This window comes from Lytechinus variegatus, chromosome 10 (genome assembly GCF_018143015.1).
Source record: "Lytechinus variegatus isolate NC3 chromosome 10, Lvar_3.0, whole genome shotgun sequence".
NCBI classification, from domain to species: Eukaryota; Metazoa; Echinodermata; class Echinoidea; order Temnopleuroida; family Toxopneustidae; genus Lytechinus; species Lytechinus variegatus.
In genome coordinates this window covers 14,774,572-14,790,518 of record NC_054749.1, presented here as the reverse complement: position 1 = coordinate 14,790,518, position 15,947 = coordinate 14,774,572, and the positions used below count along the sequence as shown (strand labels likewise).

The window sequence follows — 15,947 nt, the reverse complement described above, 5'->3', positions numbered from 1 at the left end:
GAAAACCCACATTTATTTCATGACAATTTTTTACGTAATTCACCAAAAGTGTGCATGAGATCTTCCAATTTTAATTTAGAAAATGCAAAAGCGCCCAAATCACAGATTCTGTTGCCTCGCTCCTTCGCTTTTGAGTTTCTTTGAAAAAAATTATGCGTTCTGCCCCCCCCCCCCAAACAAAAATTCTGCTTATGGCCGTGCTATAGAGCAGGTCCAAGCTATCTGGCATACATATGTATCTAACATAACAGACAAATCAGAGGGGTGTTTCACAAAGATTTAAAGTGTGACTGTGACTAAATATCACTGTTCCCAATTATGTGGGAAAATTAATGAACCACCTTATTGGTTGGATCACACTCTGAGGTGTTCTTCTGTGTATTTTAGTCAAAAAGACAATGCATTAGATATCATTAACGAACATGCTTGACTTTCAGTCAGGTTTACCATTTGTGAAACACTCCTAGGGTCCCGAGATTGATAGTGACAATTGATTGTACATTGTAGCAGGGTGCTACATAACTTCTTAGAAGCACTTGCCCAGTCGGGCAAGTAAATTTTCAAATAGTTAGAATATTCTTGCCCCGAAAAAACCAAAGAAAATAAAGTTTTACGTCTTCAAAAGAATGTTTTGCGTTTTATAAACCATTGAACTTTTTCTCTATTTTGACCTGAACAGATCTACTCTGTTATTGTTTTTCATTTTCCAAAGTGATTTTATCTTGCATGCCATGACCAAAATTAGGGTCAATATATCATATCAACCCTACTTTTGGTCATTCTCTACTGTGAAAATTTTGCTCAGGCAAGTGTTTTGAAGTAAAGACCAAAACTTCTTGCCCGACTCGAACTTTTACTTGCCCCGGGCAGTCGGGCAAGTGCTTATGTCGCACCCTGCTTGTAGTCAAAGGAATCAATCATACAAACATGTCCTACGATCATTGCTAAGCTTTGTGTTACAGGCCCCAGAATTGTTTTGCTAGGGACATAAACTTTTTAATGAATTTAGAATGATGTGATGACATAAAAGCAATTTTTTAAAATGATACAGGACTTTTTTTCTTCATGAAAAAAACAAGTGGAACGCCTCTGGCAGTCTCACATGCATTACCTTATTCAATAGAGCAGCACTGCTAATAGCTTTGAAAATATCTAAATGTAAGATGAATAAATTCATTTTTCAAGAGAGAAAAAAGTCATTTGATAATAAATCTGAAGATCACTGACCTCAAATGACCTTTGACTATTAATTTTTTTTTTCATTTCATATTATTTGATATTTCCAATAACCATTGATCTTGTATAAATTTTATGTAATATGATATTTTATAATAAACAAAATATGATGTTTTACTGCCCCAGTAACATAAAATTACACTCACAAAATTTCTAATACCTGCTAACCGTTATATCAATGGACTTTAACGTATATAACACCAAGTATAAAAACAGGACAGATATACATCCTATTTCCCTAACTTACCAATCAAAATAGTCTGTAATTGAAAATATTTATATTATAATCCTTGGCGTAATAACTGATGATATTGAATAAGTATTGTATGTGACCAACTACCCCAAACTCAACAATAAGTCACCAAGGAAGGCTCTCTGTAAAATAGCCAAAAGAGAAATTTGGTCTTCATAAAACAAAAATTTAATAAAAAAAATTAATCAAAGAGTAATTCTTTGCCGTACTGTCAGAATTTTAAGTTGTGAAGTTGAATAGAAAACAAGATACAAGAGTTTCATTACCACAGTTTTTTGTGGACTGCTTGGGAGTTTCAGTGAGAATCAAGTGTGGAGATCTCATACCTAAGTGAACCTTGAACTTCAATTGTTAAACCTCCTTATTTTTCTTAAGCTATCACTTAGTTTTTCTACATTTGATCAATCACTTGTGTTGGTTATTATTGATCAATTTTGACAAGTTATATATCATTTCAAAGCTTAGGATGTGCTTTTTCAAACTCAATGAAAATATCAAAATTCTTTTTTGGCGACTTGTTTTGGGGTGGCTGGTCACATGTAGGTATCATGCGCATATTTCATGGGGCGCATTTTTGTGCTGAACAATTCTACGACAAGTAGATCCAGGGTAAAAAACCAGAGATAAAACTCAAAAGGGAAAAACTCTGGAAAACCTTCGGATCCACTTTTGCAGAAGAGTCAGCACAATAAAAACACAACTACAAACTTCATCAAGAAAAACTTCGAACTAAGTTAACTCCTCTAATATTTCTAAGGCCTACATTGTAAGTAATTAACACACTACTAGTATCTTTATAATGAAGCACAAGCCTCACAATAATTCCACATTTTTTTAACCTTAATCAACATATCTACTCCAAGAAATCATTGTTTACAAGTAACAAAGCTGGCATTTGTTAATAAAATAACAAATAATTAAGATATTCTGTACTATTAGCAAAGAAAATAATAGCTTGGACCTGCTCCTTGGAGCTACACAAAAGTCATCATAAAATATATGTACAAAATGGGTTCCTTAAGAAGTGAATGCATACAAGTCACAAATTTGATATTAAAAATGTTTTGAATAAATTTATAAAGTTTGAACTGACGTTTGGGTTCATTCAGTTTGATTTCCATGACAGAATTCTCCCAAATTAAAAGAACACCTGAATTTGAGTTCTAGAAAATGGACACTGGTGATGGATTGTAAATATCAAACAACTATACTGATTGGGTCCTGGTTGCATTCAACAGTAATTTTTTAAATTTGGAATTAGCGATTGATTAGAAAGCATTTCTGTTTATATGGGACCCTTCCATGAACCAAAACACAGGTATTTCAGGGCAGTAAACTTTGACCAGGATCAAATCGAAATCAATTACTTAGCTGGAAAATACCAATATCTGTTCACATCTGACATTCCGTGATGAAGATGAAGATTTCAAGATTGGTGCCGTGCCCTTGTTTCTTATTGACTATCTCTGTCATTTATACTTGGAAGATGGCTGACTCCAAATAGGGGGTATATCCATGTTGTACACTGAGTGACATGACTGCAAATATAAAGTAAAAAAAACAAAATATCATTTTAACATCATTTTCTATTAAAAAAACATTCATCGTACTGTGACAAATGTACATAAGAAATACATTCAAGTTTGCATTGGGACAAACTTTCTAGTCTCCCAGTTTGTTTATTTACAAGGTCTTGTACATTATGCAGCCTTGATATGTGTCAGAAAACTCTTTTTTCAAACATGTCATTTACACTGTTTCTACATCAGTTTGGAAGTAGATATGGTGTCTATTATCTACTGTAAGAGTGGATAGCAGTAATTTTGTTCCTTCTTCACAAAGTATACAAATGTATAATACCTTTGCTAAATAAAAAGGTGGTGTAATGTTTGCAAAGTTTTTCTTTTTTTAATGATTGATCACATACATATTTTTTTTTAATTTCTGGATATATTGTGTGATAAAGAACACATTTCTGCTTTGCATTTGGATTTACAACAAAATAGGACCAAAATAAGTATCTAAGAAGTTACGGACCTCTCACTTCAAGCAAGATGGTGCCCCACCCACAAGTTTTTTTAATGAAAACTTCTAGGGGCTCCCAATCCCATGTTTTTACCTACTTTGTATATACCTGTATTTTTATGATTGATTGAAATAAATTTTGAATTGAAATGAAATCGCTATTTAAAAATATCTTTTCTTTCAAAATCCTGGCAGATGGGAACTCATCTATATGGTAACATAAAAACAATAATATGAAAATCATATGTACTTATTTATTTATTGAGAAACAAAAGAGTTCTTCCCCCCCCCCAAAAAAAAAAAATACTTGTGATTAATTCTGGGTGATCAAGCCTGCTAGTTGTATAGCGGGTAGTATGAATTTGCCCAAAATCAAATTCAAGTATTAGATGCATGCTCTTGACTTACATTCAACTGGTTTATTTATGACTGGTGCGTTCCCAGCATTCATCGTGTCCTTGAATAGCTTCTGTTAAAAAATGTCTATAGGTCGTTTTCAAGATAACCGGGAGGTTGGAATGTATTCTACCCTGTTAAAGCAGTCTTTCCCATGTTGTAATGGCTGAAGCAAAAATGACACAAAATCAAGATATTGGGAGAAAAGATTGTTAATAATACGTAGAGTGGTATATTAAACACTTTCTCAATATTTAGTCACGAATTAACCATTTTACAAAGAATGCCTCTTAGTAATGGGTCTTGTAACCAAAAGATTTATGACTGATTGTCTGGTTTATTTGAATGCTTGATTGCACATTGTAATAAAATGTTTAAAAAGCCAAACAATGCACACACTAAGCTTTTTGTTATGGGTCAACTACAGTGAATGGGAAAACAAGATTGATATTCACCACATTCCAGGAATTATGAGAATAAGCTGGAATGTACTTGTCATAGCACAACTAGCAAGTTATCCTATATTCAATTTTGTGGTTTCAACAAATTGCTGGGCAATTCCATAAAATGTTAAATCTTTTTGTATGTCCAACCCCCACTTTTCTCAAGTCTTACTTCACTTCTAAAATGACCAAGTCACGGTCCTTTCACATTACGCGAATCCTGTGTTTAAAAAATACCCCACCAGCTTATAACACAGGAACTCCATTGCCTTGCGTGCTGTGTCAATGGGACCTCAGGTGGGGTATTTGAAACCCCAATTTCAGATTTTGGGAGAGCTCTCGTTTAAACTGGGGTGGGGTTCATCTGACTGCTGATAATGCCTTGCGTGTTAGTCAATGGGATCTCAAGTGGGGTATTGACACCCCAATTTCAGTTTTTTGGGAAAGTTGCATTTCTCGCGTTTAAACTGGGGTGGGGTCGATTTAGTGACTGCTGCTGCTGATAAGAGCCGATAACACCGATGCCTGCCACCACAACAGGCTGATGAACAGCATGGAGTGGGATTGCAGCTGTCCTTGTTACGTAATAGTATAAACAAACTCTTCAGAGCTTCCTGGCTGACATTAATCTTGAAAGAATGAATTTGTATTCTATTTGTTTTAGGACATTAGCATATCTAAAAACGATTCGGAATTTAGATGAAGATCGACATGAAATTTTGAACGATGCAAAATGACCCACAATTGCCGAAATAACAATAAGTTTAAAAAAAATCACCCTCTCTCTCTCTGCCAGGCCTTATGAAGGTCACTTCTCCTTGGGGGAAGGTGGATTATCTGGGAGAGTGCGTGGTTGTTTACTTAAGGATAACCATTCCTTGTTGATATCGGGGATGGGGGGGGGCGAGTGAAAGTAGCTTGGAATTTGAAATTGGGATGTCAGATGAGATCCATTTTTAAACACAAAGTTTCGTAATGAGAACATTACAGACTGTCAAAAGAACAAGAAATCAGAGACAGAAAATTTCATGAAGGTTCCACATATAGGGGGTCGGATGTACATATTTTATTGAATTGCCTTGCTATTCCCTGCTATCTCACCTTTTGAGTACTCTGGATAAACTTGGTAATATGTTTGCTGTCCCATATCCTGAGAGTGTGGTCATCACTACTCATTGCTAGGAAACCATACTGAGAGTTCGGCTGGCAGAAACTAGCACACTTGATAGGACACTCGGCTTTCACCGTTCTTCAGCTTTTACCTTCTGTTAATCTGTTAATAAACAAAAAGAGCAAGTTATCCTATATTGAATTAAAATGTAAAGCAAAAAGGAACCAATAGCCTTAATCAGGGCTCGACACTAGCGGCGGTCCGACGGTCCCAGACCGGTAAAAATCGCTGTCGGGCCAGTAGATTTTCAGAAATTGGAAGATTTACTGGTCCGACATGACCAGTAAAAAAATATCATTGTTGGGCCAGTAATTTTTCCAAAAATAGCAAGATTTAAGGGTCCGACATGACCAGTAATAAAAACCATTGTTGGGCCAATAACTTTTCCAGAAATGGTCAAATTCACAGCAAACCATTTCCCCCGTTAAATTCTGCCATTCACACACAGAATACACACAGAATGAATCGCACGTAATGTATACAGCATGCATACAGTGTACATGTAGTCAGCCACACAACTCACATGGTAAATTCTCCACTGCCCGCACGAACGAAGCCTGGCTAAACTCTGGCAGAAATCTCTCACAGAACTGTCAAAATTCAAGGTTCATACTCATGAAAGGCTCTTATAATGTCCATATTTCCTAAAAATTGGAGCAACTCTGTCATTTGTGAGCAGTAAAAGGAGAAATTTTCACTTCTGTTTTGGTTCAAACAGATCGGGTTTCGGGTGATATCGTCTGAATACATAATAGCCCCACATATGCATTTATGTGTGTGTTGATACACTTGGTATCTGACTTTCTTTCGTAGCTATTTTAATTGAGCCAAAAAGAAACTCATAAATTATTTATAATAGTTTTAGCTTTCTTTCCTTCTTAATCTTTCTTTGTTTCTTCCCTCGATTTTTTTTGTTACTGTCTTTTTTTTAAATTTCCCTTTTTTCTTTAATTCATTTTTTCTTTCTATCCTTTTATAAAATATTTTCTCTATTTCCTTTTTCTCTCTTTCTTTCTTTCTTTCATTCTTTCTTTAGTTTCGAGTCCATCCATCCTATATTCATCTCTTCCTTTCTTTCCTTCCTTCTTTTTACCCCTTTCTTCATTCTTTGTTTCTTTCTTCCATCCATCATTTATTTACCCTTTCTTTTTTATTTCTTCTCTCAGCCCTTTCTTTATTACATTCATTCCTTCCTTTCTTCTATCTGTCTTCTTTCCTTTTTCCCTTTGTTAATTATATCTTTTTACCTTCCTTTCTTTTTTTTGACTGCTTACTTCCTTTATTCTTTCTTTCTTTCATTCCTTCCTTTCTTTGTCTCTCAGTCTTTCTTTTTTTCTTCCTTTCATCTATTCATTTACCTTTTTTTATAATTGCTTGCTTCTTTCCTTCCCTTCCTTCCTTTATTTATTTCTTTCCTTCTATCTATCATTTTACCTTTCCTTCATTTCTTCCTTCCTTCCTTCTTTCAATCCTTCCTTTCTTTCTTTCTTTTTTTCTTTCTTTCTTTTGTCAATCTTTCCATCTCTCCTTTTACTCTTTCTTTTTTATTGCTTCTTTCTTTCCTTTACTACTTTCTGGATTTGTTCTTTCTTTCTGTATTGCTTGCTTCATTTCCTTCCTTCATTTCTTTCTTTCTTTCTTATATTTGTTCCTTCTTTATTCCTTCCTTTCCTTTAGTTCTTTCTTTTTTTTCTTCCTTTACATCTATCCTTTCTTTACCTTTTTTCTTCCTTTCTTTTATTCTTTCTTTTCCTTCCTTCCTTTCTTTCTTTCTTTCTTTTTTTCTTTCTTTCTTTCTTTCTTTTTTCTTTCTTTCTTTTTTCTTTCTTTCTTTCTTTCTTCGTTTCTGTCTTTCTTCGTTTCGGTCTTGCTTTCTTTTTGTCCTTCATTTTTTTTTTTGGGGGGGTAACGAAAGGCTAGAAAAATAAACTTGCGCCTTTTCTTAATGTTTTCTTTGTTTTTTTTGGACCAGTAGATTTTGGGTTCGGACCAGTAAAAATTTGAAAAACTGGGTATCTACTGGTCCGACATGAATAGGTTGGTCCAGTAGAAAAAATGGGTTAGTGTGGAGCCCTGCCTTAATAGTGGGACCTCAAGTCCTCAACTTCTCAAATCTGGCCAGATATGTTACCCATAATGCAACATTCTGTACTCTTGCAATATAGCCGAACTTGAATGATAGCACACTAATTCACTCCTAGATACATTCAAACTGCATTAATTATGTTACCATGTATCAAATAAAGTATGTTTCCTCTCAAAGATATGAATAGTTTCTCTAAACAAATAAATTATCTATAGCTAATTGCCTATCTGCATCTGGAACAATTATCTCAAAGGTATATATTAAAAGTAGCTATCTATACAACAAAGTCAATGAGAAACCACACACAGAGATCAGTCCACTCCCCCTCTGAGCAATTGTTCTAGAGTTGTTGCTCGGTCCAGGATCGGGATGAAATCCCATTATTTTCATGTCTGGAGACCTAAACGGTACATTAAGTTAATTTTGGGAACTGGGACAAGCTGGGATCCCAATAAGCAAGCTGAAAACAAAAATTCATAACCCACTTGACATTTTTAGATTTTGGTACCAAGCTAATCAACACAGATTACCCAGACAATAAAGCCTTGAACGTTCACCATAGGGTTATGGATAGTGTCATTGGTCAGTTTGTTTCATATCACACAATGCAGTTTTAATTGAAAAAGATTTGAATATTCAAGAGATGCAGAAAAGATGCCAATTTGACAAAGCAGTGATTTGCCACTTTTCCAAATTCAATTGACAAGTGTTTGAATACTGAACAGATACAAAAAAAAAGATGTTGCCAATTTGAGGAAGCAGTGATTTACTTTCTGTCTGAATTGAATTGACAAGCATTGGAATATTCAGGAGATACAGAACAAAAATGTTGCCAACTTAAAAAAGCATTGACTTACCTTCCGTCTGGAAATATTCAAGAGGAAAGTGCTCATCAGCTTCCATCAGGAGAGAAGGCTACACACTTCGGACGCAGCTAAACACAAAGTAAGCATAAAAAATCTATTTTACCACTTGTTTTATTATGAAAATTAATAATGGACTAGAATTTTGTCCTATGGGCTTCAGCTCCCCCACTTTCAACCATGTACAAAAACGTAAAAATTACCATCTGATTGTGAAATTAGCATAGTCAGGCCCCCCCCCCCTCCCCTAGCAAAATTGTTCCGTGTACCCTGATCAAAATGACCTAGGTTAAAAAAAGTGTATGTCACCATTCCATTTCAATACAACATCACATTAATGCATGTGCCCGAAAACAGTTATGATGCAAAAATACCAAAATGAAATTCTAACAACTAAAACTTTCAATTCCTACCACACTTTTTAAACACTGTAATGTTAATTGATACTCAAGATCAATTAAGTTTAATTCACACTACTCTTCCTTTACCACAGCATCAGGTGCCTATATTAAACTGAACCCCCCCCCAAAAAAAAAAGGGACATTTCCGACACTGACACATCTAGATCCGATACATTAATGTAAACTTATCATTCTAAAATGACAAGAAATCTTAACTCAAAATTGATAATTCTGATGATCCATAACACAGAAAAGCATATGTGGGACAAAGAATCAATATTGCTTAAAAACACTACCCGACATTCAATGGAATTCCATGCTTAATTTTCTCATTTCTCAGTTATTACGCATTTTCTTCCGGAGCCATTTAGCACATATTTTTTGGTGTTGATTTCATTGGATTCTCTTCGAACCCATTTTGAGAGCATTAACACAACTGGTATTTATCTTTAAGATGTATGAAGGTAAAGCTAACAGTAACATGTGTTGGTCTGCATAAGCTGCTCGCTATTGTTCATTGCCACTCATCTTTGCTTTTATCATGAAAAATCATGAAATATTACCTCAAAATTGATAATTCTGATGATGAGTATTAATATTGCTTCAAAAAATGCCCGACATTCGACATCAGGTGCCTATATCAAACTGAACCCCCCCCCCCAAAAAAAGGGACCCATATTTCTGACACTGATGTAAAATTTAATAGTCTCTGCTTGAAGGCTCACCATGATATCAGACCTCTGGATCCCCTTGACGTTGACAGCATCACAGATGGTAAAGCCTGGTTCACACCTTTGCATCTTTAATAGGCTGCATATTGCTGTATTACAGAAATTAGCAAAGTGCAGCCCAACAAAATATTTGGTTGCAATTCGCACTTTTGCGTACGCGCTCATATAGAGTTGCATGCAGTGAGGTGATGCAAGCTTAAAGATAAAAAGACAGCAGTTGCAAACAATTATTTCGTGAGAAAGTCTTTTAAATCGAGGTTAATTTGAAACTTTTATCATACATCTTGATCCGGTACACTTATCTTTCTAAAATCAAGATATCTTAACTCAAAATTGATAATTCTGATGATCCATAACACAGAAAAGCATATGTGGGACAAAGAATCAATATTGCTTAAAAACACTACCCGACATTCAATGGAATTCCATGCTTAATTTTCTCATTTCTCAGTTATTACGCATTTTCTTCCGGAGCCATTTAGCACATATTTTTTGGTGTTGATTTCATTGGATTCTCTTCGAACCCATTTTGAGATCATTACCACAACTGGTATGCATCTTTTAAGATGTATGAAGGTAAAGCTAGCAGTAACATGTGTTGGCCTGCATAAGCTGCTCGCTATTGTTCATTGCCACTCATCTTTGCTTTTATAGAATATGGTCGCGTTCAGGTGCGGGTGTTTGACAAATTACTGAGCTAGAACGCAAGTCCTCTGTGTATTTCCCTTGTTTTTAATAGCTCATTTCATTGCACTGTGTTGCCTTTGACTGCAAATGTCTGCGTCCTGGCAATACGCAGCGTTGACGCAAGAAAATGCTAAGGGGTGAGCCAGGATTTAGGACGCTGTATCAGAAGAAGCACAGGTGCTTGGAGATTGATGAGACGAAGATTGCTCTGTTGACCTCTTCCAATTTGGAAACATTAATCCGGTTCAGTCTACCTGTCAATAAAACACAACCAGATATTGAAAGAACCTTATCATGAAGATACACAAGTGGAAAAGTGGCTAACATTTTTTATCCAGTCTACAACAAAACTCTTTTAGTCGGAGCACATTCTAACTAATTAAAGACTCAATTTTGAAGAAGCATTTTGAAGGACATTGATGTACTAGATTACCCTATCATTCATTACCGGAGACAGAAGAAGCAGTGGACCTGTTGGGGGGAGGAATCCATTTGAAAATTACTCTGTCATGCAAAATGAATAACATAAAAATGCACTTACAATCAATATCCAAACTGTGTTGACTGTGTAAGGAGACTGCTTTTGGGGAAGAAGAGATCTACATCAGAAATACAGGTGCAGAATGGGTAAAGGTCATGACATCTGCATTTTGACCTTGGCTCTTGGGCAAGGCTTGCAAGCAGAACTCTGCAAGAATGAGATGGGAAAAAGTCAAAGATATTACATAACTAAGGCAACTTGTCAAAAGTATTTGCTGCGCCATTAACAGCAGGAATAATAATAATATGTTCTATTTGTCCACTTGCATAGCGCAGCTACTATAATTGCATATACTCTAATCATCTAATGCACTTGATACTTGGTATCGTATTATTACCCCTGCTGTAGCTGAGCCGCCATATAGGCACTAAAGCACTCAAGGAATAAATCCTACCCGGTACCCACTCATCTCACCTGGGTTGAGTGCAGCACAATGTGGGTAAATTTCATGCTTAAGGAAAACATGCCATGGCTGGGATTCGAACCCACGTCCCTCTGAAAGACAAGAGTCGTAACCACTAAACCATGCATCTATTAATTTAAGTTTTCCTTTCAGTCCATATTGTATTGTCTATGGTGACCAGGGCACGACAAACCCGCTCGACGTACAGGCAAGCATTTCTCAAAGTCAATTGTCTGATATATCGGGCAAGTGGTTGTTGAGAGAAAAAAATAAATTAAAATGACAGTAGGTTTCAATTAATGTTTATGTTTATGTTTATTTAATTTCCAGGAACACATAACATAATAACATAACAAATTCTCATATGAAACTTAACAATATACAATATACACAATAACATAAACAACAACCAATGCCTGGGGATTACCTAAAAGAAATAATAATTTCTGTATAAAGGCTCTCCTCATTGGTTGCTGTCATAAAATTCATACAAACACAATGGTCAGCATGTACACGAAAAGAATGTAATAAAAAGAAAGGAAAATATAAAAGGACAAGCCTAAGGCATTCGCCTGAAGACCATTAGATTATAACTGAAATCAGATAAAACACAATTATTGGCCAATTATCTTGTTAAATCAGCACCAATTTACTGAATCCCCAGGTAACTCATTCAAAGAACAGCTGCCATCTTACGCTCTAAAGTACACTGTGCGCATGTGCTACTTGAGCAATTTGTCGATGACGAGGCTGGGGAAACCCATATCATCGTGTGTGCATATTCCATACATCGGCGCTACACTATGAGCGAGCCAGCCGATTCTTGAGGAGCTTGCTGCAAACTTCATGACTGAAGTGACTTCATGACTCTGCAAGTTCCCAAACGAATAAATAATGAGTCGTCAGACTGAAATTGGCGATTTTCGTCATCACAATAGGCAGTGACTTTATAGTTTTATACCTCCAAAGGCTGTGTGAGTGAGCTACTAGCAAAACTGAGTAAAAATTAGCAGATCCATGCCTATGATGGCAATAAGAAGTTAAGAACTAATGTCATGACGTTGCTGAAAATAAACCTATATATAGCCTATGTGTGTTTACTTCATGATTCTCATTAGTTATTTCTCTTGACCTTTGAAGTGTAATACTGTCATAAAACGATAATTAAGAGCAAAAGAATTATAAAAAAACAAATTGGGCAGGCGGTTTTTTTTCTATCGGGAAAGCAAAACTTTTCATCAATTTGTAGAGGCCTGGGTGACTTTGATGATTTGTACTGAAAAAAGGATGAAGCTCTGACTATTGACAAGGTGCCTCAAGAATTGAATTCTACAGGACAGAAACACAATAAATCTTAATGGAATATTGTTGCAATCAGGACTGCATTTTTTTGGTCTACAGACCAAAAAAGTTGATTTTCAGGTACTAAAATTAAGTCATTCTGCCTAATTAAAAATCATCATATCATCTAAATCAACTAAATCAAATCATCACATTCACCAACATAGAATATTGTCATACAAGAACACATTTCCGGAATGAGGGGCCAACCAAAGAGATTAAAAAGTCCTTATAAAACGTTGACCTAATATCTAGATCTAAACCCAATATCTAGATTTGAATAAAACAAACATTGAAAAATAGAAAATACAAGCATTTGGCAGTCTCGCCTGCATTAAGGAATGAAATATAGCAGCATGCCCAAGTTTAATGAGATAGAGCCATGACAAAACTTAACCATAGTTCTTTGCAGGTGAGACAAAAATCACAAAATTATTTCGTTTTTGTCATTTCAACAGCGTGTAGAAATGAAACCCTGATACAAGCTGCACAGCAAAGTACACTGTAGTGTATGTACTGTATACAGTTGCATTCATGTCGGCCCAAAAAGGCCGACATAAATAGATAATAAACAAGGCCAGCATAAAGGTAAGCTGGGGTTATGATATGGTGTAGAGTTCATGTTGTGCATGTTTATTGTTATGCTGATGCGGTGACATCATCATTAAATGACTAGTCACATATTGTTAAGTGTCTCTTCATACTCGCCTTGCTTGCCCACTGCCTCCATTAGATTCACAAGCAAGGCCTGTCTTATATACTCCAGCAAATGATAAGCAAACTTTTTGACAGTTAGTGAAGAAACAACCACGCAATGATTTCATTTCCTAAATCTCATGCATAAACATAATGTTTGACAATATAATTCAGTGGTTTCATCCAATAGGCAGAGAGGAGATGAGAATCTTTTATCATGCATTCATGAGTACAATTAGGAATTCATTGCATACTTTTAATATTACTTGAATAACTTGAATTCACAACCAGTTCAAAAAAAGTGTATGCAAATGTTAAGCCTACAATGGAAAAATTGTTGGCAAGCTACCCCCCCCCCCCCCTTCTCAGAATTTCAATGGTTAGTATTCATCCATTCATAGGGGTCTGTCTACTCAAAATATGCAAAACAAATGCCAATAATCAAATATGTGCATCACCTTCAGGAATTTTATAATCACAATGGAATTTGAGACTTCAATGAATGCATGATTCATTATTACTGCTAGGTCAGACAATGAATCACCAGTTACTTCGATAGCTAGATAGTTTCACATGTCGTGCATACCTTTGAGACAAAGATGAATGCATGGTCTATGCCGTTACTAGGTCAGACAAGGTTTGGTGAATGAATTTAGATTCATTCATTTACTAAAATACAAAGCTCATTGACCCTTTGTCCTTGATCTGAAACTCCTGCAAAATTATCTGTGATACTTGATTACCCTTATGTCCCAAGTTTCATGAAATAGGTCTATATAAAGTTATGACAGACAAGTGGAGCCTGTAGTCTTCTCTGCTATGAGGGCAAGACAAAAACTGTTCCAAATCAATTGTGAAGGCTCTATTGTGAACTATTTCGATCACACTCTTCACTGTGAACTTCTGCACTTTCACATGGTGAAAAAATTGTTATTTGAAATGATGATTCCAGTGAAAAATGTGGTTAATGACAAATTTTTAGCACGTTTAAAACCAAACTAAAACATGATTAGAATCATGAAAGCTAATCACAGTCACTCTGGAGGAGAATTCCAGTTAAGTTTCACTCAAATTACAATACGAACTTTGCGTGTGAAGGCTTACCTCCAAAACATCTTTTGGAGGCAGAACTTACATTACCTTTCAAGCACTTCTGTAGATAATACAATTGTCATGAACTCATCGTAATTGTATTTGCAATGCAGTGCTTTGATTGACAAGTCAAGGACACATATCGCCTTCGCTCAAGAATTTGAATTCAAATCACAGTTTTCGAGTGAGCGTGTGAAAGGTCCAATGATTTTAAAGATGAATTGCAATCATCATTACAATGATGATTCAAGATTCATGTGAAAAGGCCCATAGTGACTACAAATACTTACCTCAGTATCAAGCAATACTCTTGGTTGTTCTGATGACCCCAGACAGTCTATTTCCTGGATGTGCTTGTCTGAATCATTGAGCCTGCAGCGGAATTGATGTCTTAAAGTCTTGTCCTTGACCTTTGGTATGACCTTGAAGACAAAGAGCTGGTGCTTGTCCATGAGCAAGCCGGATGATGGCTTGACTTTGAATGTTCTGTAAGAAGACACAAGTAAAGATTAATTTTCTGTTGGCCCAAGTACTGTACTACAGCTACACAAGAAGATAGATGGAGATCACTACCTCTCTAATAGAAGTTTCAATAAAACTGGATGCGACTGCAATTTTAATTGAATCTCTTATTTCAAATACTGTTAGTCCAATTATTTTACTTGATTAAAAATTACACAAGACCTTGTACAAAGACTAGACAGGACATTAAAAAGCAAATATGATTTGATTTCTACACAATAAAAACAACAAAATTGATTCTAGTTTTCTGATCAGAAGAGATCTAAATCATGAAAGTTTGTTTAGTGTAAAAAAAAGGAAACATCATATCACATATGATTTTTTTTTAAATATATGCTTCTGGTTATCCAATAGATGCAATTATCTACAGAGTCCAACAAGCAAGAACACATACTGAACATTATACATATCAGACAAAATTAACGATCATCATAAACCATTAGAAATATTGCTACTACACTTTGCACAATAGTACTACACATGGTCTTAGCAAAAAGCCAGAGAAATGACCCCAGGCCATGGTCTAACTCTGCGCTTAAATTATGGGAAGCCAAAAGTGTCAACATATTTTGTTAAGTTGCATGTTTCTTATGTTTACTGTGCTCTTTCCCGAGTCATCGATGGTGAAGACAATCATCTATTTATACTTCCTAGACAATTATGAATGATTTGAGAGCCAAATGAGCTGAAATATTATATCTATACTGTTAGTGATTTATGTAACAATTGGCTGTCCATCCTTAAACCACAACTATAAACCTGGGTTTAAGTTAAACCCGACCTCATAATATGGGCCTAAGTGTTTGCATAGAGCAATACTCACCGTGATGGGTCATCTGGGATGGTGAAATGGATGGGTGTGGTTAAGTGTGGTCCCTGTGCTGCTAAGCAACATGGTCTTGTAGATGGAATCTCCAATATCAACAGCAGGGAAAACCTGATAAAAAAAAGCAATTGAAAAAAAAATGAAACATTGGTCAATTCTCTCTTTAGTGAAGTAGACAGGAAATTCATAACACAACACTTAATGAAACTACTTGGCTTACATCATTTGGATTTA

General features: G+C 35.6%; 1 long non-coding RNA gene across 1 annotated transcript; it reads right to left on the bottom strand.

Moving 5' to 3' along the window:
- Window positions 1-8,503: 8,503 nt before the first annotated feature.
- LOC121422389 lies at window positions 8,504-14,845 on the bottom strand. The gene is made up of 4 exons (XR_005971157.1): window positions 14,656-14,845; window positions 10,834-10,980; window positions 9,600-10,546; window positions 8,504-8,544 (listed from the first exon to the last, which is right to left on the bottom strand). It is a non-coding gene; the product is annotated as an uncharacterized LOC121422389 (long non-coding RNA).
- Between the last annotated feature and the right edge of the window lie 1,102 nt (window positions 14,846-15,947).